At 39.8% G+C, this 23828-nt stretch overlaps 1 long non-coding RNA gene across 1 annotated transcript in view; it reads left to right on the top strand.

Moving 5' to 3' along the window:
- Positions 1-5631: 5631 nt before the first annotated feature.
- Positions 5632-23828, top strand: part of LOC140711414 (uncharacterized) — a 34979-nt gene continuing 16782 nt past the window's right edge. The window contains exons 1-2 of the long non-coding RNA XR_012092594.1: positions 5632-6104; positions 15677-15769. This is a non-coding gene — a long non-coding RNA (uncharacterized lncRNA). The remainder of the gene's footprint in view (positions 6105-15676; positions 15770-23828) is intronic.

Genomic DNA, 23828 nt, shown 5'->3' with positions numbered 1-23828 from the left:
TAAGATAGAAAATGTGAAAGAGGAGTTAAGAGAAATAGAAAATAGAATGAAAATATTGGGATAAGAAGATAAATGGCTAAGAGAATTCCAGAATGAAACAAAAACATGAGACCTCAGACTAAAGAAACATACATTATTCTGAGCTAGATAAATGAAACAAATCCATTCTTAGACATATAGTGAAATTGTGGGATAAAGTAATCAAACTTACAAGTCATGAGAAAAATCTTAGAAATAACCAGAGAAAAAACAGATTAACTTTTAAAATGGACTATCAACATGAGCATTGAGTTTTCATCAGAAAGAGATGATTTTTTAAAGTGCTAAGGGAAAGTATAGTAAGCTAAATTTTATTTTAAAGTGAAGGCAGATTGAAGATACTTCAGATTTACTGATACCATCTAAAAGAAGCATAAGTTGGTTAACCTTTCCCTTTCACACAGCAGTTTTCTTTTGAATTCAAATATTACCCAAAGTGGAGAACAAAACTGACAACTACAGTAAACTTTCTAGGAAAGGGAATCTGTAATATTTCAAGTACTGGGAAGTACTTCCTCTTTTACTACCTGCCCTGCTAAAAGAGATTTTTAGTTGTCTTCTTAAGAAAATTCCTGTTACATAAAAGAAAAAATAGCTTTGAAAAACAACAACTTTTGTTTCAGTGAGAAAGATGGTAAAGGAACCATAGAATTTTGACTTCAAGATGTCCAGAATAAAGGCTTTCCTTTAATAATTTCATGTACAGCTATAAACCCAAAACATTGCTTTCTCTCCAGCTGGTATACCCATCCTTGGGGTAGGAGGAGATTAGGGACATGCAACTTTTGGCATTTTAGATTTGTGGCAAGCCAATTCCTCCTTGTGTAGGTCTATCCTGCGCGTTGCAAGGAGTTTAGCATCTCTGGTCTCTATCCACTTATTGCCAATAAATCTCCCACCCACACTATTTTAATAACTAAAAATTTCCCCATATTTTTGGAAGACCAGTTCTGTGTCACTGCAGAACTAATTGCGTTTCTTTTCCAGTAACCCCCAGAACTATCAATTAGCTCAGTGCTTATCTATAGACAGCACTTATCACCTTCATCAGCCATCTTCTTATCACCCAGCCATTTAAACAAACTTGGCTGCAACCAAACGGCAGTTTTGCTCTGATTGGTGCTAATTCCCGATCTCTATCCAATTATGGCCAATGCAATCTACAAAATACAATGTTCCCTAATGAATCAATCATATTAAAGTCAGTTCAAGTTATGAAAACTCATGTTTTAGCAGAGAAGCCTGCAATCCTGAGACCTCTGCACATTTTTTGTTCCCCTGTACTTCGGCAAATCTTTCAACTTGTTCTCAGTTCTGAGCTCTGAGTACAAACTCCTTCCACCTCTTACCCACCCACCTAGAAATCAAGCCTCAAATTCATATTGTGTGGAATATATTAGGTCAGAAGTCTAAAGAAATCAGTATTTAACCCCATTTGGAAACCAGTGAGCAATTTGAGAAGGGAAGCATTACTTCCCTCCTGGAGACAGAGCACTCTCAAAATTATAAATAAACAAGAGGCAGGAAAGAGTGAAATGTTTCCTGCTGAGCTCTTTCCTTCCATCCCTCCTCCTCAGGCATAACAGGACCAGGCAAGTAAGGAAACCAGGGAGAACCTTAGAAACTGTGTGTTCTCTTGTTTTCTCTTTTGTGTGTGGTGAAAATCTTCAAATAGGAAATCACTTCTATTCTTTTATAACACAAAGTTTTCTGATAAAGAAAAATATTCTCTCCTACTAGAGGATATAATGAGAAAAATGTGATCAGTAAAGACAGTTGGTAACCAAGTGATGAGGTAAGAAATGGGCTTACTCTAGTGGACAGGGCTTTTTGGAGGCTGCGGACAGGGCCTTTTTGAGATTGGGCAGCCCTGTAGTATCACAGGCAGACAACACAGAGGAGATCTTCTGTAAATGCAGAGAGGAAATGCAGCAAGGTGTCAGACTGCACCTGAGGCTTAGGTGGCAGCCTGCAGAGGACAGACAATGGACAAATCAGCAGCCCAGAGAAGGAGCAGCCTGTTGGTGCTGTGCTCCACAGGTAAGATGGGCATCCAAGGGAAAATGTGCGGGAGAAAAGAGAAAGGAAAGAAAATTATGCTTACATCCAGGACATTCACACATAGGACAGCAAGGACTAATCCAAAGATTTATATCTTTCTTCTTTCCTTCCTTTTTTTTTTTTTTTTTTTTTTTTTTGAGACGGAGTCTCGCTCTGTTGCCCAGGCTGCAGTGCGGTGGTACAATCTTGACTCACTGCAACCTCTTAACTCCCAGGTTCAAGCAATTCCCCTGCCTCAGCCTCCCAAGTAGCTGGGATTACAGGCACATGCCACCACACCCAGTTACTTTTCGTATTTTTAGTAGAGATGGGGTTTCTCCACGTTGGCCAGGCTGGTCTTGAACTCCTGACCTCAAGTGATCTGCCTGACTCAGCCTCCCAAAGTGTTGGGATTATAGGCGTAAGCCACTGCGCCTGGCCAAATATTTATATTTTCATCCATCCATTCCTTCATTCAAGGAGCCTTTAGGAAGCCATTATTACATGCCTGACAATGTGCAAGGTGCTGCCCCAAAGTGAGCATAATAAAATCCCCTTCGGAGTTTGGTGAGGAAGACTGACAAATAAACAGACACAAAACAATGTGATCAAGTGATACAGCAGAATACGGGATGACGTGGAAAGCACAGAGTTTTCCTGGGGTTATAGAGCAGGCTGGAACATACTTCACAGACTGTTTCTTTTAAGGGTGAATAGAAAAGCTAAGATGTAAATGTATCGGTCTGGATGCTGAGGTGTAGGAACTGTACTTAGTTTACAATAGTCAGAACCTCAGTTGCCTATGGGAGAAGGTGGGGAAAAGGCTAGACAGTAGGCACATGAAAGGCCTGCCATATAAGAAGTCTTGACTTCATTTTGTAAGAAATTCAGATAAAGTAAGAGCTTCTAAACATGGAAAATCCTATGGTCTAAATGTTTCCATCCTTTGATGATTCATTTGTTGAAACGTAATCCCCAATGCAATAAAATTAAAATGTGCATCCTGTAGGAGGTGATTATTTCAAGAGGGCTTCACCCTCATGAGTGGGATTAGTGCCCTTATAAAAGAGGCCTAAGGGAACTCATTTCCCCTTCTACCATGTGAGGACACATAGAAGGCACCACCTATGAGGAATGGGTACTCACCAGATGCCAGATCAGCTGGCACCTTAATCTTGAACTTCTCATTCTCCAGAACGGTGAGCAATACATTTCTATTGTTTATAAATTACCCAGTCTAAAGTATTTTGTTATAGCAGCCCAAATAGACTAAAACAGAAAACATGGCCAACATTTATTAATGATGCCCAACACCCATTTCCAACTTCCTTCTTCCTTGCTCATCTCTACCTCTCTGGAAGCAGGAAAAAAAACAAAACACAAAAACCAGCAAAACAAAACCTATATATTTATTTTCCTGGTCTCCCTTGTAGCTTGCACGGCCATGGACCCAGTTCTGGCCAACGTGACCTGAGAGGTCTAGAAAAGATTTTTCTCTACCTGATAAACAGGAACAGGCCTGTGGGAGGAGCTCTCTCACCACTCTGGCCTCACTCTTGCTTCTTGTCTTTAAATTTTGAGGCCTGAGAACGTGGTGCTTGGTGCTGCAGGGATGTCCAAGATAATCACAAAGACATCAACCAAGTACCCTAAAATCTGGAGCTGCTGATCTAATCCTCAAATCATATGCCTCCAGGCTTTTGTTATATCAACAGTGAAAATTCTTATGGCTTAGGTCAGTATCAGCTGGAGTTTTCTATTACATGCTGGCCAAAACATTTCTAAGCGAGTTAATAATTTGTAAGTAGTTATTAAGAATTACTACAATGTGGTATTCATAAACTAAATTAAACTTATTTTGGAATTTACTAGGGACTCTAAATTAACATTCTACTGGCTTTTAAGCAAATTTGCAAACTGTTTACTATTTATGCTTTGCAGATACTTGAAATTCTTCCTGTGTTTGAAAGTACCCTTTATCATCAGTGTATCAACAGTATTATGTTGTGTTAGTCATAATTTTCTTCACTACTAGTCTTACTCTTTAATTATATAGGACTGTTCAGTTCATTATTATTAATCTAGTTTATTTTGCATTCTTTGGTTAAACTTATAGTGTTGGCTTATTTTCATTTGAGCGATAATTTTCCAAATAATAGAATTTGGTTCATGAATACATTGTGGTTCCAAATAGAACTCAACCATGTTGCTACTGATAAAGGAGTAACTCTTAACAAAAAGTTGTTTGTACGTGTTTTGTTGGTGTTAGGCTACCAGTGGATTTGTGATTTTTTTTTTTTTTTAATTACAATGCTATCAGGATGTCATATTATTACTGGATTATTTTTAAGATAATCTGTGAAATCATGCTTATATGTTATGAACAATTCATGTGTATTATGAAGTGCAAATGTTTTCTAATTTCCTCTTGTCCCCTTTCAGGGAAGCATTCTCCATTCTATAAGGGTTGCCAGGTTTGGTCTTACATTTCTTTGGAATACTCCTCTAAGACTGCCAAACACATTGCTAATTACTTTGTGGAACTGTGACCCACGGTCCACTCAAGAAGCTGATGCTGTCTTCCCTGAGGGCACCGTGTGCCTTTAGTCTCTTCAAACCAGCACATCACAGCGTACAGGTAAATGCAGATTGCTCTAGTGCAGCACTAGCAGAGTAAAGGATAAATTTCTGGCTAACATAAAATTTTTATTTTGTTATCAAAAGGAAAGACACCAGAGACTTCTGCCTTCACAAGGTCAGTCTTCCTTCATAGCTCCCTTTCCTGCACACAGAGGAAGTCAGGTCTCCTTCCTCAGTTCTCTCCCTGTGGAACTCTCTTCTTCTGGGAGCATTACACTTCTTTACACAGTAAGAGACCCCATCTTCTGGGTTTTTTTCCCATCATACAATACCCCAAATATAAAACTTCTGTCAGGTGATAAGGGTCAGTTTCTATTTTCATGTGTAAAAATTGATATAGATTTTCTATTCTGAGTTTCTGTTCCTGTGGCTTCTTCATCTGTAACAAGATAATAATAGTAGCTATCTCAGAGTGAATAGGAAGATTAAGTAATAGCTCATGTCTTGTAACAGTGACAGGCACATAGAAATAGCTACAGAGGAGTTTGTTTTTAAAAAAATCATGTGACGTTCCTTTGACTAATGTATCTAATTAAGATAGGTATATCTCTCTCAAGGACAACTACCAATTTTTTTCTGATATGGAACGATCAAGTCCTGTGCTGGGGCTGTTAGCCTATTTAAACAAATGAATAAATAAATACTAACTGGTTCAAATAGTGCACTTCCAACTAGCAAAAAAAAAAAAAAAAAATAGAAATGCAGGGGAAAAAACTGAGACTAGAAACGGGCATTAGATTATTTTTTAAACAACATAAAAAGAAAATAATGAAATTAAAAGTGAAATAAGAGAATGGGAAATATGGTAAGAAAACATAGAAGAACAAAAAGCAAAGAGGCAGAAAATCAAGTTGTTTATTCCAGGAAGCAAGCTTCAGAGTTAATGAATATAGTTTCCTGTGGATTATGGCCAGGAGAAAATTAACAGTTTAGGTAACAGCCAATCCTCACTGCATATGTAAGTCCAGGAAATTGCCAAGGCAATAGCAGCTATTTATGACATTTTGAGAGGAAGGGATATGGGGAATTTCTTGTTATTAAGCAGCTGAGACAATGGCAGAAGACCATCAAATGGTGGAGGTGAAGAACGGAACATGTCCAAAACCCAGCAGAAATGCAGTTAGCAGCAATACAAATGTAGGGGATGCTCCAAGTGTTCGTTGAATTCAGTTGGGTTGAACGGTAAAAGAGATGTAAGCACGGGGGGAAAAATATGGAAACTAAAAGAGAAACAAAAGGAGACGCTGTGGGCTTTGCATCTTCTGTAAAGATGGGATGTGGCCTTTAGTGCCAAAAGACAACTTGGCTTTGAATCTTGATCACATGTCACTGGACAAGTTAACTCAGATGCTTTGAACCTCAGCTTCTTCACCTGCCCAAAGGAGGTAATCTTAGAGGATTGTTATGAATTTAAGTGAAATAATGTTATGTTGTTTCTGCTTGTTTTGTGGTAAGTGCTCCATAAATTTTAGACCTCTCCCCCTTTCTGTAGCTTTCTAATATTCTAAAAAAAATTAGAAATATTTTTATAATGGAAAATTCAAATATTCAAAAATTAGAAAGCATGAAGCTGAAAAAAATTAAATGGTGTTGTGTTTGGACAATTAAAAGTGAAAAATGACTTGAAAAAGTCTGAGATTTATTTCAGCTCTGTAAAATCAAAGAATTACATTAGTAAGCATAATCCTTCATGTTGTATATATTGATATATTTAGGCTAGCTACAGAATGTGATTGACTTTATATTCATAATATATATAAAATATAATATTAGCTCAAGCTCATAGATCTAATTTTCTAAATTACATATTTACTTGAATTTCTTAGAGACATCTCAGACTACATGTTCAAAACCAACCTGCGGATTCTCTCAACACACAGATCTCTGTAGGGTTTCTCAGTTCAATACATGGCACTATGTTCACATATCACTCAACCCAAGAGGTTTCCTTGATTCATCCAATCCTTCAGCCTCCACATCCAATTCAGCTTTAAGTTCTTTTCATTCTACCACCAAAATCTGTCCGTTATTCTTTATGTCTTTTGCCAACCTCTGCTCTAAGCCACTCTCATCTCTAGCCTGGAACAGTGCAGTAGGCTTTTTTTTTCTACTCAGCTTCTGACATCCACTTTAGCTTGTTTATATCTATTCCTCACATAGCCACAAGGGTGATCTTTTGAAAACATAAGTTCCTTTTGAATTTAGAGTAAAATCCCACTCCTTTGCAGGGCCTATAAGGTCCTAAATGATCTGGCCTATGACCACCACTTCCTCATTTCATATCATTCTTCACCAGGCTCACTGACGTTTGACAGTTCTAGAACAGTCTACTCTCTTTCTATTTTAGGGCCATTGTATTTGCTATTCCCTTTATCTGGAAACCTCTCTCCCAGCTCCCAACATAGCTGACCCCGCTTTCTTTCTTTCTCAGACAAGCCTTTTCTGAATGTCCAGTGTAAACAATTCCTCGTTTTTACTTTCAATCATGATCACAACTTGTAGTTGTTTATCGATTTATTACGTTAGCTTTTACTTATCTGTTTATCTCACTAAAATGTAGGCTATATTAGGGTAGAGACTGTGTTTATCTTATTCTGTGGTATAACCTTTACAGTTACATCCAGGACTTCCTTGCTCTATAACTATGTGCAAAATAAGTACATTTTTAGTCTATTTCCTATGTTTCTCTTTCTGTTAATGTGTATGTGTAGGTATACACACATTTACACATACACTCAGTGGTTTTTTGTTTTTAAAGTAAGCCCACCAAGAGTATAATCAGAAGTTTTTCTTCTATTTTCCCATTATTTTTTAAATACTTGCATTTTGTTGTTTCTGTGGTTATTCAAGCCAAACATGAAGATTACTTTCTCCCACAGTAATTAGCTCCTTCTGGGAAAGCTTTCTGGAAAAATTCTTTGTAGTCTTGCCCAATTTGAGCTCTGGTCTTATGTTAACTTTTTTACTTTTACCTCTTATATTTCGTCTCAACTGGTAAAAGTATTGATTGACAGGTTAAAATCCATGTCCCTCTCTTGGAGCAGGAATTGATACAGGGATTAGGAAACCCCAGCACGGGCTAAGAAATCCAACTGGCTGCTACAAATGTGAGGTCCTAAAGAACACCCAGGCCAGATGCTTAAACATATCTCTTTGCTAATAGCTTAGTACAAAGAAGAAAAAGAGTCCCTTGCTAGGTACCATATTTCAAATGGTTTTAGAGATGGGAATTAAGGTAATGAAAACAGGTGAATAAATACTAGCTTTTCTTGTTGAAAATACAGGTGGTTCTTTCAAGAGCAGCTGCTATGTTTTAGGGGAAGATACTAGGAATATATTTTTCTAATTTCATTTTTCTGAAACTTGATTTTTCTTTGGAAAAGTTTGAAACACTACATAAATGCAAGATACTAGGACAGTTATTAATATTATTAATATTGACATTATCATTTGTATTAGTTATCTATTGCTGTGTAACACATTACCCCCCAAACTGGGTAGCTTGAAACAACAGTTTTTGTAAAGTAGGAATCTGGCCATGGCTTAACTAGGTCCTCTGCTCAGAATCTCACAGGCTGCAATCAAAGTGCCAGTTGGTTGGCAGAAATCTCAAGGCTCAAGTGAAGAAGGATCCCCTTTCATGCGCACACATGTGGCTGTTGGCAGTACTCATTTCTACATGGGCTTTTTGCTGGAGGCCACCCTCAGTTCCTTGCATTATGGGCCTCTCCATAGGGCAGCTCACAGCATAGCAATTTGCTTTATAAGAGCAAGTGAGCAATAAGGCAAGTGAGAGTGCTGTTAAGATGGAAGTCACAGTCTTTTCTCATCTAATGTTAGAGTGGCATCCCATCACCACTGCCACATTCTATTTGTTAAAAGCTAGTCACTAGATCCGTACTACACACAGGGAGGGGATTACGTGAGAGACCGAATATTAGGAGGCAGGGATCATTGGAGACCTTTTTGGAAGCAGTCTACTATCTCATTATGACTTCAGACATACTGAGGCAATGTCATATTGTACTTAAGAGCACAGGCTTTGAAGACAGAGGAGATTGAGTCCCAGAACTGTTATTTATTAACATGTGACTGGACAAGTCACTTAACCTTTGTAAGTTTCCATTGCCTAGTCTCTAAAAATCATGTGTACTCCACAGAGTCATAGGAATGATTAAATAAGACATCAGGTCAGGCATGGTGGCTCACATCTGTAATCCTAGCAATTTTGGAGGCCGAGGTGGGCTGATCACTTGAGATCAGGGGTTCAAGACCAGCCTGACCAACAGATAAGACTCTGTCTCTACTTAAAAAAAAAAAAAAAATTAGCCAGGCATGGTGGTGGGCACCTGTAATCCCAGCTACTCAGGAGGCTGAGGCAGGAGAATTGTTTGAACCCAGGAGGCAGAGGTTGCAGTGAGCCAAGATTGTGCCACTTCACTCCAGCCTAGGTGACGGAGTGAGATTCCATTTAAAAAATCAATCAATCAATCAATCATCAAAGTCAAGCATTTAGTACAGAACTTGGCACATAGTAAATACTCAATTAACATTGCCAATTATTATAGGTCTGATATGAGACCAGACAAGTGATGGGGCCGTTAATGCTTTTTTTTAAAATTGCACATCACTCCTTTATTATACTGGTCTGGAAAAAATAATATTTAGTATATTATACTCAAAATGAATACTGGGCCCATATGGCAGGGCTAAGCAACTAGAACATGATTCAGAAATAAGACAGTGAAAAACACACTTGGACATGATCAAGGGGTATTTCTCTGCCACAAAACAAAGTGGAGAAGGCATTCTAAAACACACAGCAGGACGTATTCCTACCCCTTAGAAGTCAAGGAGCTTATCCCATATTGGTCATATTGATGTGAAGAATGGCTTACTTTCTGATGATTTTGTGTGGGACTATTTCAACTACCACTAGAAATCCCAGAAGGCCTTTTGTTTTGTATAATTTTATATATATATAGATATAGATATATATGTATATGTGTATATATACACACAAATATGTATCATTTTATATATGTATATATGCATATATGTATCATTATATACATACACACATCTATGTACCATTATATATACATGTATGTGTATATATACATATATGTATATATATAGAGAGAGAGTAAATGTAGCACATCATTTAGGATTGATCTCAACCTTCTGGAGCCAGCTCCTTTAGAGTCAGGAAGGAAAGAACTAGTTATTTTTTTTACATCATCATGCAGGTTACATTTATCTTCCACTGGAATGACTAAAGCCCCCTAAGGCAGTGACCCGGCTACAGGAGAGCACAGGACTGGCTCCTGGGGGACAATAGGCTCTCTTGCTTCTCTTCATTGGTCATGCCTTAGCATGGTTCCCTCCCTAACCCCTACTTAAGCAGGTTCTTAGTAAACAAAGGACTAGCAAAAATCTGAGTTACTACCTCAATACTACCTTGAATGAGAGGAGTCTTCCCTCAGCTTGGACTGAGAACCCAGACCCCAGAGATGCTGTTCTGACTAGACTGTGTGAAGGAAACAGGTGCAGGAGACAAAATGGCTAAAATAAAAATGGGGGGCATCAGTCCCCATCTGCAGCTACAACTTGAGAAACCTGCAGATGTGTTTGGTGTGGCACCAGCAATGGGCTGGGCAGGGAGGGTGTCCCTGGGGATATAGCCTGCCTGTTGGCCTTCACTTCTTGGCCTAGCCCTGGCAGCCACGGCCTCCTTAGCTTTACCTATGGAAGTTAATCCTCCAAGAACTGCATGGGATTAATGGGCTTCCAGATCTTGTCCAATACTTAAACAATGGGAATACCAGTCAACAGGTTCAGCTCCATGATGGCCTTTTCAGAGAGATTCTCAGGATGCTTGACAAGGGGACATCAATATTTAGAAAGGACTCTTTTAAAAAAAAAAAATTTTTTTTGAGACAGAGTCTCACTCTGTCGCCTAGGCTGGATTGTAGTGGTGCGATCGTGGCTCACTGCAACCTGCACCTCTCAGGTTCAAGCAATTCTCATGCCTCGGTCTCCCAAGTAGCTGGGATTATAGGCAAGTGCCACCACGCCCAGCTAATTTTTGTATTTTTGGTAGAGACAGGGTTTCGCCATGTTGGTCAGGCTGGTCTCAAACTCCTTACCTCAGGTGATCGGCCTGCCTCAGCCTCCCAAAATGCCGGGATTATAGGCATGAGCCACCACGCCTGGCCTAGAAAGGATTCTTATGTGAAAAACCCAAGACCTGGGATGATGTGGATGATCTCAATAAGAGCTCTTATAGCAGCCATATCAACAATTCATCATTATATCCTGTGGATTTTACCTCCAAAATATACTTTCAATTTACAGCTTTCTTCCTTGTTCCTCGGACACTTTCTGTCACCTGCATGACAGCAATGCCCTCCTAACTGGTCTCCCTAATTCCTCTCCTGAAGGACCTCCACTGAAGCCTTCATATGGCAACCAAGGTGATCTTTACAGTATCTTAAAAGACCAAAGCACTCTCCAGATTTAACACTTTTCAATGGCTTGGCATTTTATATGAAATCCAAGTATTTTAATCTGGTCTACATGGCTCTGTCTATCTTTCCAACCTCATTTTCTCCCAACTCACCTTGCCCTTTATACTGGCCACACCAACTTTCTTTTGGGCCCTTGGACTTGATAAGTTCTTGCCTGCCATGGGGACTTTGCACATTCTGTTTTCTCTGCCCGAAACCCTCTTACTCAGACACTTCCTCTACCTGACTCCAGTCATTCTTCGGGTCACAGTACCAGTCACTCAGTATGGACTTTCAGCACCTTCCTCTTTCAATTCAAATGGGGCTTTGCCATCATTATCTCTCGTAGTATCTTGTGCTCTCTCTCTCTCGTTCACAGTTTCTAACTTTATATTTTGAGGGAATTATATGTTTAATTTCTGTCTCTTCTGAACAAACAAAGACTGTATGTTTTATTCACCACATTATATTTTAGACTAACACAATATCTTATACATACTGTTAGGTAGGAAATAAAGGAGAAAGGGGAGAAACCTCAAAACTTGAATTACAGCATACCCTAACACTACACTTCTCTCCTTACTTATAATACCTCACCCTACTTTCAACATTCTATTCTCTGTTAAAAGAGGCATCTGGCCAGGCGTGGTGGCTCATGCCTGTAATTCCAGCACTTTGGGAGGCCCAGGCCAAACGAACTCCTAATGTCAGGAGTTCCAGACCAGTATGACCAACATGGTGAAATCTTGTCTCTACTAAAAATACAAAAATTAGTTGGGCGTGGTGGCGGGGCACCTGTAATCCCAGCTATTCAGGAGGCTGAGGCAGGAGAATTGCTTGAACTCAGGAGGCGGAGGTTGTAATGAGCCGAGATCATGCCATTGCACTCCAGTCTGGGCAACAAGAGTGAAACTCTGTCTCAAAAAAAAAGAGGCACCTACACTTTCTCTGTTTCAGGAATACCTATGTCCATCAGGGAACAGCTTTCTCTCTATTTCATTCCATCTTACGAGAATTTTTGATACTTTTTTTAAGTTAAGCACTTAAAGACTCAGAATAGTCTCATTATTTGGTTATTTTATATTTTCTTTTATATCTGAAATAATAATATTGACGAATTTTTTATGGAGCCTGTATTTTAGAGATATATGCAATACTTACAGATGAAATGATATATTATTGGGAAATTACTTCAAATAATTTTGGGCATTGGTGGGAGCCACAGGTTTAGATGAAGCAAGATTGATAATTTTTGGAGCTAAGCGATGACACACACATGTTTGTTATACTATTCTATTTTAATTTGTTTGACATTTTTAATAATAAAAAATGTAAAAGGATCCTTACAATGTAATTTTAAAACCTCCCAGATTCTATATACCTGTTTGGTTTCTCCCAACTCCATCTTAGGTTCTTACCATACTGGACTTAGAACAATAGTGACTGAGAGTGTGGTCTGGTCCAGACTGCGTGAGTTCACATTCTGGCTCCACTACTTACTAGCACACATAATTGGTATATCCTGAAAGAGGCAGTATGACCTTTCTGTGATTTGGTTTCCTTTTCTATAAAGTGGGGATAAAAGGAAATCTCAAACTATTATGAAGATATAATAAAATAAGGAACATAAAAAAATGTAGTCTGGCATGTAATACGTGCTTACTCATGCTAATAATGACAATCATTTATAAATTAATCCAATCGATAATTTACTGAGTACCTACTCTACATGGGTCACCGCTCTAAAGGTAGCTATTCTTATTCCTAGATTTGACTGTTAACTGTAAATACACAGAAACCTGAACAAAAGGGGAAATTTCCAGATACTTAAGAGTTGAAACTTGGTTCTTGAAGGACATAAGACCCTATGGGCAGAAGATATACTTTGAGGATATCCTTTTTATAATGGATAAGAACATAATTGCCCGGTTAACAACAACAAAAAACGATTAAAAACCTATGCACTGGGAACACTTACCCATTCACTAGGGACAAACCCAGGAGAATTTTTGTCTCAAATTCAGAACCTCAGGGGGACAAGATTCACGGATTTCATATGCATTTCTTTCTCAGGTTGCATCTGAGGAAAATGCCCTCACGCTAGTCACCTGTCTGGTGTTGCTTATTTAGCCCATAGCTACCATGGCCTTAGAAAGACCAGAAGCAGGGGCAGGCAGAGAGTTTTTTCCAAAGATAAAGTTTCTTTGACATTGCGAGTGCCCCCTTCTCTATCTGCAGCTGCCTGATCTTGTCCCTGCTACAGATTCTCCCCAGCCTCTATCTCTAGTCAGGAGCCTCAGACCCCCTGATGATGGAGCCCTGGTGTGAGATCTTGATTTCCTCATCTTCTGCTCCTGCTCGTCCAAGGCTCAGGCCCGGCTGCCCTCCTGGCTTGGTGCTGTCCACCTCTCTACTCTTCCAGTTCACAGTTTCATGAACCTGAAGCCACCTCATGCCTTGGTGCTGTCAAGAGACAGAAAGAGAAAAAAAATATGACCTTGGAGATTAAGATTCTTAGCAGCAGACTTATTGAGAGTTGCACAGGCAAGAAAGGGAGAAAGTAGGTTAAAAAAAAAACTTTTTTAAGAGTACATAAATGTCTTAAAATGTGGAAGTTTTGTTTAGGAAAATAATTCTAAGGAGTTCTTTTAGAATTATTTCAGAATGTTTTTGAAAGACTTAGAAACACAAACACTTTTACATAAGTCTCAATTACATTATCTAATTCAGGGTGAACACAGAGTGACTGCTTTTCTTAGGAAATCAAGCTTCCTCTCACCTAAGCATGTGGCATCTGACAAAATATGTTGACCACCATTATTTTAAAAGTTATTTTCTCATTTCTGTATATTTATCAAGATCCAAATTAAAGTTTTTTTCTTTTATTTTTTTTTCTTTCTTTTTCATTTCTTAAGTCATCAGCTGGAGCAAAAAGGAGAATCATCCTATGGTATCTACCAATGATATCTGTAGCAGTTACAGGGGAGAATTTGAAACTCAGTTTGGCTGATGTGATGTTTTAAAAATTGCTATGGATTTTATTAAATAAATGATGCACTCTAATGACCTTTTTTCTAGTATTGGTGGAGCTGGTAGAATGTCCACTTTTTGAATCTCCGGGGGATATCAGCAGAATTCTGTTATTGACGTGCTCAGTAACTATTCATCCTCCCATGTTGATTTCCTGTAGATATCACCATAGCAGCCACGTGGACATTTCCTACTCTCCTTAACACTTCCAAGCTTCCCTACTCCAGCCAATCACAGTCATTAATATCACTTCCTCTTCTTTTTGAGGCAATCAGAGCCATAGAATGTGAGCTTTTGCTTTCTCAGCTTGCCTTCTCTCCACGGTGATTCTCCACATCTATATAAGCTCAATGAAGATTAAAATGTGTGTTGGCGGAGGCAACCAATAGGTTTGCAAAAAACACTGGCAGTAGCATTCTCCAGTAGGAGAATTTTAAGGGATTGCTGCTTGCTTCTTAAAAATTCTATCCACTGCAAATTGTCAGAAAAAATAGTTAATAATGTTTTGATCAGAAAAAAACCCTATATTTTGCAAATAACCGAAATAATTTTTTTTGTTCTCTTCAGTATCTTTTCTCTTTTACCTTTCCTAGCACCCGTTTCATTCCTTGAAGGAAAGCCGGTATCAATTTCAGAGCAATAGGGGGGAAAACAGATTTATTTTGTAGACCTCAAAAGAAACTGTTTTTCCCTCTTAGCCCAGTTCCCGGGGACCCGATTTCTGTCTGTTCACAAGACTCCATTTCTATCCCTCACACCTTGGTCTTATTCCCGGTCCCTCTTCAGACTCTTCCTCATACAGTGCCTAATCGTACCCAATCCCTCACCCTTTCCTCTCTTATCTTAGCACTTCTTTTGTCTTATAGAATTCTGGATCTATGATCAGCAAACTCACCTGTAACTCTGACTTCCTGAATGTACCTTGTACTTCTGCTTACAACTGAAACCAGGCTGTTCCCTGAGGATACGGCTCCCTTACAGCCTTCATGCACGCCATGCGCTCCATTTATCTTGGGCTAGAAGTAAAGAGTGGAATGTTCATTTCCATCCCCAAGCCATTTCTCTTCCTTCGAAGCCCCAGATCTTCTGAGTCTCCTAACTTCTTTTTAGATATATTTTTGTCCCCTGTTTAGTTGTCATCTACTGACCCCCTTCCGAGACTCTTTCCTTTGAAGAGTTTTGCTCCCTGTCTTCCTCTCCAACCCTGCAGTTGGCACCATTCTTAGTGACTTTTGACATCACAAGATGTCAAACATCCCAGTCCCTCTGGTCTTGGCCCCCTCAACTTCAGTCAGCTTTTCCTTCCTCCTACTCCAGCCACCCACACCTATAGTCATAGCCTAGTCATCCTAATCACCACTAACAGCACTCCTCTGAAATCACACTTTCAATAAGCTGTCTTTTTTTTTTTTTTAAAGAGACAAGGTCTCACTATGTTTCCCAGGCTGGATTTGAACTCCTGGACTCAAGCAGTACTCCTGCCTCAGCCTTCTGAAGCACTGGGATTATAGGTATGAGACACCATGCCTGGCTAATAAGCTGCCTTTTAAATACAGACTCCTATCTTTCTAGCCTCCTTACTCCTCTGTAGACACTGTAATAACTCTCTGGCCCCCTTGACATGTTTAAATGACCACTTTGTTTTTTAAAGAAAGGTGAGAGGAGACTTGATTTCCTAAGAAAAGCAGTCACTCTGTGTTCACCCTGAATTAGATAACATAATTGAGGCTGATATAAAAGTGTTTGTGTTTCTAAGTCTTTCAACAACATTCTGAAATAATAATTCTGAAGAATTCCTTAGAATTCTCTTAGAATTCTAAATTACTTTTCTTTTACTTATTTATTTTTATTAATGTATATTGTTGTACATATTTTGGGTGTACATGTGATATTCGGATTTCTGTATACAATGTGCAATGATCAAATCAGGGTAACTGGGATATCTATCACCTCAAAGATTTATCTTTTACTTGTGTTGGAAACATTCCAAATCTTTTCTTCTAGCTGTTTTGACATACACAACAAGTTATGTTTAACTATAATTTTCCTACTACACTATCATTCTTTTCCTTTTTTTTTTTTTTTTTTTTTTTTTTTTGAGATGGAGTCTCACTCTGTTGCCCAGGCTAGAGTGTAGTGGCACAATCTCGGCTCACTCCAACTTCCACCTCCCGGGTTCAAGCAATTCTCCTGCCTCAGCCTCCTGAGTAGCTGGGATTACAGGTGCGCATCGCCACGCCTGGTTAATTTTTGTGTTTAAGTAGAGATGGGGTTTCACCAAGTTGACCAGGCTGGTCTCGAACTCCTGACCTCAGGTGATCCACCCACCTCGGCCTCACAAACTGCTGGGATTACAGTGTGAGCCACCGCGCCCAGTCTCCTACTGTACTATTAAACACTGGAACTTATTTCTTCTATTGAATTGTATTTTTGTTCTCCTTCTCTTCATCCTCCCAACCCTTCCGTTCCCAGCCTCTGGTAACCATCATTCTACTCTCTACCTTCATGAGATCCACTTTTTTAGCTCCCGTATATGAGTGAGATGAGAAATTGCAATATTTGTCTTTCTGTGCTGATATAGTTTGGATGTTTGTCCCTCCAAATATCATGTTGAACTGCAATCCCCAGTGTCCGGGGTGGGGCATGGTGAGAGGTGTTTAGATTCTGAGGAAAGATTCTTCATGAACCGTTTGGTGCTGTTCTCATGGTAATGAGTGTGTTCTTGCTCTGAGTTCCTGTGGTGATTGTTTAAAAGAGCATGGGACTTCCTGCCTCTCTCCCACTCCCTTTCCCACCATGTGATACATCTGCTCCCCCTTTACTTTCTGCCATGATTGAAAACTTCCTGAGGCCTCATCAGGAGCAGATGTCAGCACTGTGCTTCCTGTACAACCTGCAGAACTATGAATCAAATTAAACCCCTTTTCTTTATAAATTACCCTGTCTCAAGTATTTCTCTATAGCAATGCAAGAATGGCCTAACTCCTGTTCCCAGCTTATTTAACTGACCACTTCTGACTATTCATCATTTCTCTTCTGTTTTCACGTCCTTGCTTCCCAGTCTAGATTTCCTGGTCCAGCACTTCCATGCAACCATCCTCAATGAACTTTCCCCTCTTTTCTTACATCATATTCATCTATCAAAACCCCAAGCTCTTTGAACACATATCTCCACCAAAGTTGCTAACCTTTGCTAGGAAAATGATACATAGGACCTATGGGGTGACTGGTTGCATCCAAATTCATGATCACAAACCCCAAATGAACATCCAACAGTGCCCAACTATCCTGCTCATTTCTAGTGGTTTTGTTTTGCTTTCCCACTCTCTGAAATCGCTTCTTTTTTTTTTTTTTTTTGAACAGAGTCTCACCCTGTAGTCCAGGCTAGAGTGCAGTGGCACGATCTCAGCTCTCTGCAACCTCCACCACCCGGGCTCAAGCAATCCTCCCGCCTCAGGCTCCCAAATAGCTGGGATTACAAGCATGCACCACCACACCCGGCTAATTTTTGTATTAGTGGAGATGGGATTTCACCATGTGGCTTGAACTCGTTACCTCAAGTCATCCACCCGCCTCGGCCTCCCAAAGTGCTGGGATTACAGTTATGAACCACTGTGCCCAGGCTGAAATCACTCTTTCACAAGTCTCATTTCCCATACTTTCTTATTTCCTCACTCCAGCTGATGACCTTTCCTTGCTGTTGATTGATGGAAAAGAATTAAGAACTCTCTTATTCCTGCTACCAAATAGAAAAACTACATATTTTTCAGGTTCCCCTGTGTTACTTCTTCCTCTTGTTACCACCCCCATCTTGTGACTTGAATACCATCTCCCCTCTCCTCAAGGACTTCATTCATTTGATTATTTCCTCTCTCCAGTATCATCTGTTTTCCCTGTCTATTGGCTCATCTGATCAGTACAACAGATAGACTCTGCTGTGTCCTGTTTAAAAAAACAATTTTTCTTGGCCTCACATTTCCTACCAGCTTTTTCCTTATTTCTCTTTTGCTTTTTGCTGCCAGATGTTCCCTAACTGGTTCTATACTTACTGTTTTCACTTCTTCACTCCCATTCTCTCTTCCAATAACTTCAGCCTGGCTTCTGCCTCCACCATTCCAATGAAATGCTCCTCTCAAGGCCGCTAATGATCCCCAGGTCGCCACATAAAATGGACACTTTCCTGTCCTCATTTTTACCTTTTAGCAATTTTCGACAAACTCGATAACTTTCTGTTTCTAGAAATACTTCCCACTCTAGGGGTTCTCTTCTACTCCCTCAGAACCCTTGGCTGGTTCCTTCTTCTCTTTCTTCCACCCCAAATATTGGAGGGCTCCTGTACTCCCTCCTTTTCCCTTGTTTCATCTACAAGCAACCTCCCTCCCTCCGACAGCAACCTCCTCCTCCTCCATGGCTTTGAGCATCACCTCGATGCTGCTTACTCTCAAACGTAATCTTGGGCACTCTTCTCTTTCCCCTGAGTTCCAGACTCATACATCTAACTGCCTATATATCTCCACTTCAATGTCTAGTGTGCATCTAAAAATGGAATTGTCCAAATCATTCCCTACCCCTCAAAATTGTCTGTCTGCCAGGCTTCACAGTTTGAATAATGGAACCACTCTGCACCCAGATGCTCAAGTCAAAAATCTAAGTGATATTTTGCTTCATCTCATTCCCTCCTTCTCACTCCAACACATTAGAATATATCCAGAATATGCCCATTTCTTTTGTTTTTGAGATAGTCTCACGCTGTTGCCCAGGCTAGAGTGCAGCGGCATGATCTCAGTTTACTACAACCTCCACCTCCCGGGTTCAAACAATTCTCGTGCCTCAGCCTCCTGAGTAACTGGGACTCAGGCACATGCTGCTATGCCTGGCTAATTTTGGTATTTTTAGTAGAGATGGGGTTTTGCCATGTTGGCCAGACTGATCCTGAACTCCTGGCCTCATGTGATCTACCTGTCTCAGCCTCCCAAAGTGCTGGGATTATAGGTGTGAGCCACCATGACTGGCCCCATTTCTCTTCTTATCTACAGTTGCCACTATTCCAGGACACTTGGAATATTCCCTTGAACAGGCTTAGCTTCCACTCCTGCCCCTCTTCAATCCGTTTTGCAGGAAGAGTAATCTGTTTAAATGCAAATTGATCTTTTAGCATACACTTTACTGGCATCCTGTTATACATAGAATATACTCCAAATCTCCTTACCTCCTACTCCTCCCTCAGGCCCTAGCCCAGATGTCACTTTCTCCCGCCCTTCTATTCTTTGACTGCACCCACAAGATGAATCATTGGCCTTCCCAGAGCTGCGGAACAGTCTACCCTTCCTTCACAGCTCTTCCCCTACAGTGCTTCCCCTGCAACTCTATCCCACTATATTTCTTGTTGTCTGCCTCTCTTATTATGCTGGAAATTCTTTTAGAGCAAGGAATATGCCTATGCTGTTATTATTATATCCCAGGAACTGAGCACAGAGTCTAGAAGACAAACAATTATGAATAGATGAATGACCCTCCCTACTATGTAACTCTCCCCTGTATTCACCACAGTTCACACTTCACGTCATTCTGGTAGAGCTTTCTCCCTATGTGTAACTGATGAAGAATCTTGTTACTGATTTAAGTGAATTTTTTAGTCAATACAGGTTTTTGACCTTTATTTGATGAACACAAGGCAAATAAAATAAGCAAGCAATTTTTGCAGTCTCTAGAAGATTCAGAGATATGAAAGTGCTCTGTGAGTGTATTTTCTCCAGTTCCAGCTGCCAGAATTACATGTGGAATGGTGACAGATATTCAGGACCTTCAGCCTTCTCTTGCTAATTACACAAAGATCTATCCCAAGGGCCTAACTTCAGGCAAGATAATCAGTGAGAAAAAAAAATTATGGCCACAACTAGGAGTAGAAACTTTCAGCTTAGCAGTTTCTTCCAAGCATAGCTTAAAATGAATTCAAAGCTAATTACAAAGTATACTTCATTTGAGTTCGTTTTGTTTTGTTTTGTTGTTGTTTTTGCAGTTTCTTTCAAAACGCCTACGACAGGCCGGGTGTAGTGGCTCACACCTGTAATCCTAACACTTTGGGAGGCAGAGGCAGGCAGATCATTTCAGGTCAGGACTTTGAGACCAGCCTGGCCAACATGGTGAAACCCTGTTTCCACTAAAAATAATTTTTTAAAAAATTAGCCGGGCATGGTAGTGGGGTACCTGTAATCCCAGCTACGCTGGAGGCTGAGGCAGGAAAATGGCTTCAACCTGGGAGGTGGAGGTTGCAGTGAGCTGAGATCGTGTCACTGCACTCCAGCCTGGGTGACAGAGCAAGAATCTGTCTCAAAAAAAAAAAAAAAAAAAAAAAAAAAAAAAAAAGAAAAGAAAAGAAAAAAAAAAACCTACGACAAATATTAAAGATAAAGTTTGTTTTTTAATTAATTCATTCATTCATTTAACAAATATTTCTTGAGACATTCTATATATAAGGCATTGGTCCAGGTACCAGAAATTCAGCAGAGAAAAAGACGCAAAATGTATCTGCCTTCAGGGAGCTTACATTCTAATAGGAAGACAGATACTAAACAACTAATTATGCAATCTCTTTTTTAGTTAAAATTGTGACAAGTGCTACAAATAGTAACTATGAGAATAGATGGGATAGATAATCTTTATTTCCTCCTCCAAATGCATCCTCTCCCTTCTCTGCTCTGTGCCATGGGAGACTGGCTTCACTGGGCAGCATCAGTGAGGTCCCTTGCACACTGGCTTCCCTTTGGGTTCAGCAGGAGAAAGGAAGGCCAAAATGTATCAAGGTCAGGGTAATTATTGTCCCGGCTCCCTCCCAGCCTGGCCATAGTATGACAGTAGTTGCATTCCTCTGCAGTTTCTGGGAACCACTTCCTCTCTTTGCCATTCAGGTGTGGGCGTGGTCACAGCTCCCATGGGCCAGGCTGGCATTATTGGTCTCCCTTAACCCTGCATACACCTTTGTGGATTATCTCCTTGCTGAACTCATCAGTTTCCCAGTTTGTGTGTGCCGCCCATTTTCTGTTGGGATCCTGACTAACTCAGACCAGATAGCTGGGGGGATCCGACTTAGCTTAAACTGAGGAGGCAGCATCAAAGACGATCTCCTTGACAGAGTTATATTTAAGCTGCACGCTGAAGGATTGCTTTCCTTGTCAGTCCTCCTCACACCTCCTCTTTTCCTCCATTCTAGCCTAGAAACATCTCTGTCAAGTGGAGAATATTGGCATAGTTCGTCATTGTTCTTTTATTTATCTTTCTTCCACTGATCTCCCACAAGCAGCAGTAAACACTTTCTTTTTCTTTTCTTTTTGTTTTTTTTTTGGCTTTAAAGCCCCTCTTCATTGGTCTTTTTGTCCTCTGAGACCTTTCCTTCTCACTCTTCCTCCCAGATCTTTCATTTCCTGTCAGTGTCTATCAAATATGTACAATCCCTCCCCATACGACCTACCTTTGATCAGCAGTTGCCTCGTCTCTCCCTGCTCCTAGAAATTCAGCCACACTAGACCACTCACTGTTCCCATGCCTTTGTTCACTCTGTTTTCTTGCCCTGGATCTCCCTAACCTCACCCGCACCCTCTGCTGAAATCCAATCCAGTTTCAATGCCACGCTCTGCAAAGCCTTCCTAAAGGTCTCCGCAGGAAGTCCTTGCTTCCATTATTTTTTGTTCTCATAAATACTTTTTTTTAACCTTTGTTGCACTTCCTACATGCTTTATAGTTTTGATATTTGTGAAAATGTCTTATTTCTCTCCCATGACCATTAGCTCTGAGCAGGCAGGGGCTAGTTTGTCTCTGGAAAGTCTGCAACATCTAATACAGTGCCCAGCACGTAGTAGGAACACTCTGGCTTTTATATTGACTGATGCCTATTTTATCTTCTCTGTTGTAGAAAATCATTCTAAAGTTATTCCCTTATACAACAAAATAAATGAAAACGTTAGTGTGCTCTCTCTGTACGGGTCCTTGGCATGGTTACTTTCATTATGTGGTGTTTTATTGCAACGTAATTAAATTGTACAGGTAAGCCCAATATAACTAGGAGAAATAGAGCTAAGAATATTTTCTGCAGTTAAATCTTGGTAGGTCTGATTTTATTCCTCTATTTCCAGTCTTTTCACATTTGAGAATCAGTCATGCCAAAATATTTATCGTCTCAGGAAAAATAAAATAAAAATCTTTTAAGGGCCTCCAGATACCATATAGCTGCATAGAGCTGGAGAAGTAGAAATGAGACATAGACAGATTAATTGGGAGGAAAATAAAAATATGTTTCCCCAGCTTCCTGTTCCACACTCCAAATTGGGATGTCTAAAAGTTCTCCTTTAGGAGGGTTTTATTATATCTAATGTTTGGTTTGAAAACGTTGGAAGATGACAAATTTGAAAATTTTAACTCCTAAAAGACTTCTCAGTTAAATGTGTTCTGTGAAATTGAATCTGGTTTTAAGTGGTAGTTTCTCTATTTTTAAGATATATTTAAAACAACACAGTAATTACCACCATTTATTCATCACCCAATAACTCTTTTAATGTTATAATCCACTCCAGTGCAGATAATATTGCCCCATTTCATAGATGAGGAAACAGAAGCTGAAGATGTTAATTGCTCTATTCTGGGGCCCAGTTTTTGGATGACTGCTCTTCTTTGGTCTCAGGCTCATGTTTTTAGCTAATAAGCATATCTCCTCCTGATGGTATCACTGTTGTGAGTGCACATTTGCTTGGCCATCCTCTGTGGATGCTGCAAATATTCTATAACCCACTGAAACACTGCCCCAGAAGGCCCTTCTCTCAGGAAGGAGAGATGAACAGGAGCTAAAGAAAAAAATGAACTGGCCAGAAAAATGCTGGAAAATGAACCAGACAGGGTGCCCCCAGAGTGGTGCACCTGGGTACATACTGCCTGCTTCATTTTCCATCAATGTTTCAGTGCATTGTGGTGCATTATGGCAGCTGATGGGGCTTCCTGTGCCTTCCACACCCACGATGGCAAGGAAGTGAACCTGTCAATATGCCAGGACAAGAATCTGTGGAAGGACAAAAAGATATTCTGCCCTGCACACACAAGTGAGCACGCTCCAAGAGCATATACTTATCATCTTCTGTTAAAAAATTACTCAGGTAAAGTGAGTTTTCAGGCAATTGGATGATAGATGTTTTACATTGCTTTCTATGCATATTTAAGTGCATCTTTTCCTCAGTTGTCACATATTTAAACATCAAAAGCCTCAAAAACATAGAAATCTGAGAAACACAGTTTGTATTGAATTGAAGCTATATTTTTTTAATGAAAAAAGAAGTCAATGTAAGTGGTTTTTCCTATTTTCTATCTCACGTATAACAGAATACCTCAACAGTAACATGAGAGACAGTATTCAGAAAGTAATTCCAAACACATTAAGAGAGCTGCTTTGGAAAAATGAATCTAGTGAGTTTTTTTCCTTCAAAGGTCACAAAAAAGGAACACCCTTCCTATGGGGCAATAGGTTGCAAAGGGGAGAAGAAGAGGAATACAATATCTCATCTAAAATTTTGCAGGCAAAAACATTTA

Source organism: Chlorocebus sabaeus, chromosome 3, assembly GCF_047675955.1.
Source record: "Chlorocebus sabaeus isolate Y175 chromosome 3, mChlSab1.0.hap1, whole genome shotgun sequence".
NCBI lineage: Eukaryota > Metazoa > Chordata > Mammalia > Primates > Cercopithecidae > Chlorocebus > Chlorocebus sabaeus.
The sequence above is the reverse complement of the archived record's forward strand: the minus strand, read 5'-3'. Positions and strand labels throughout refer to the sequence as shown.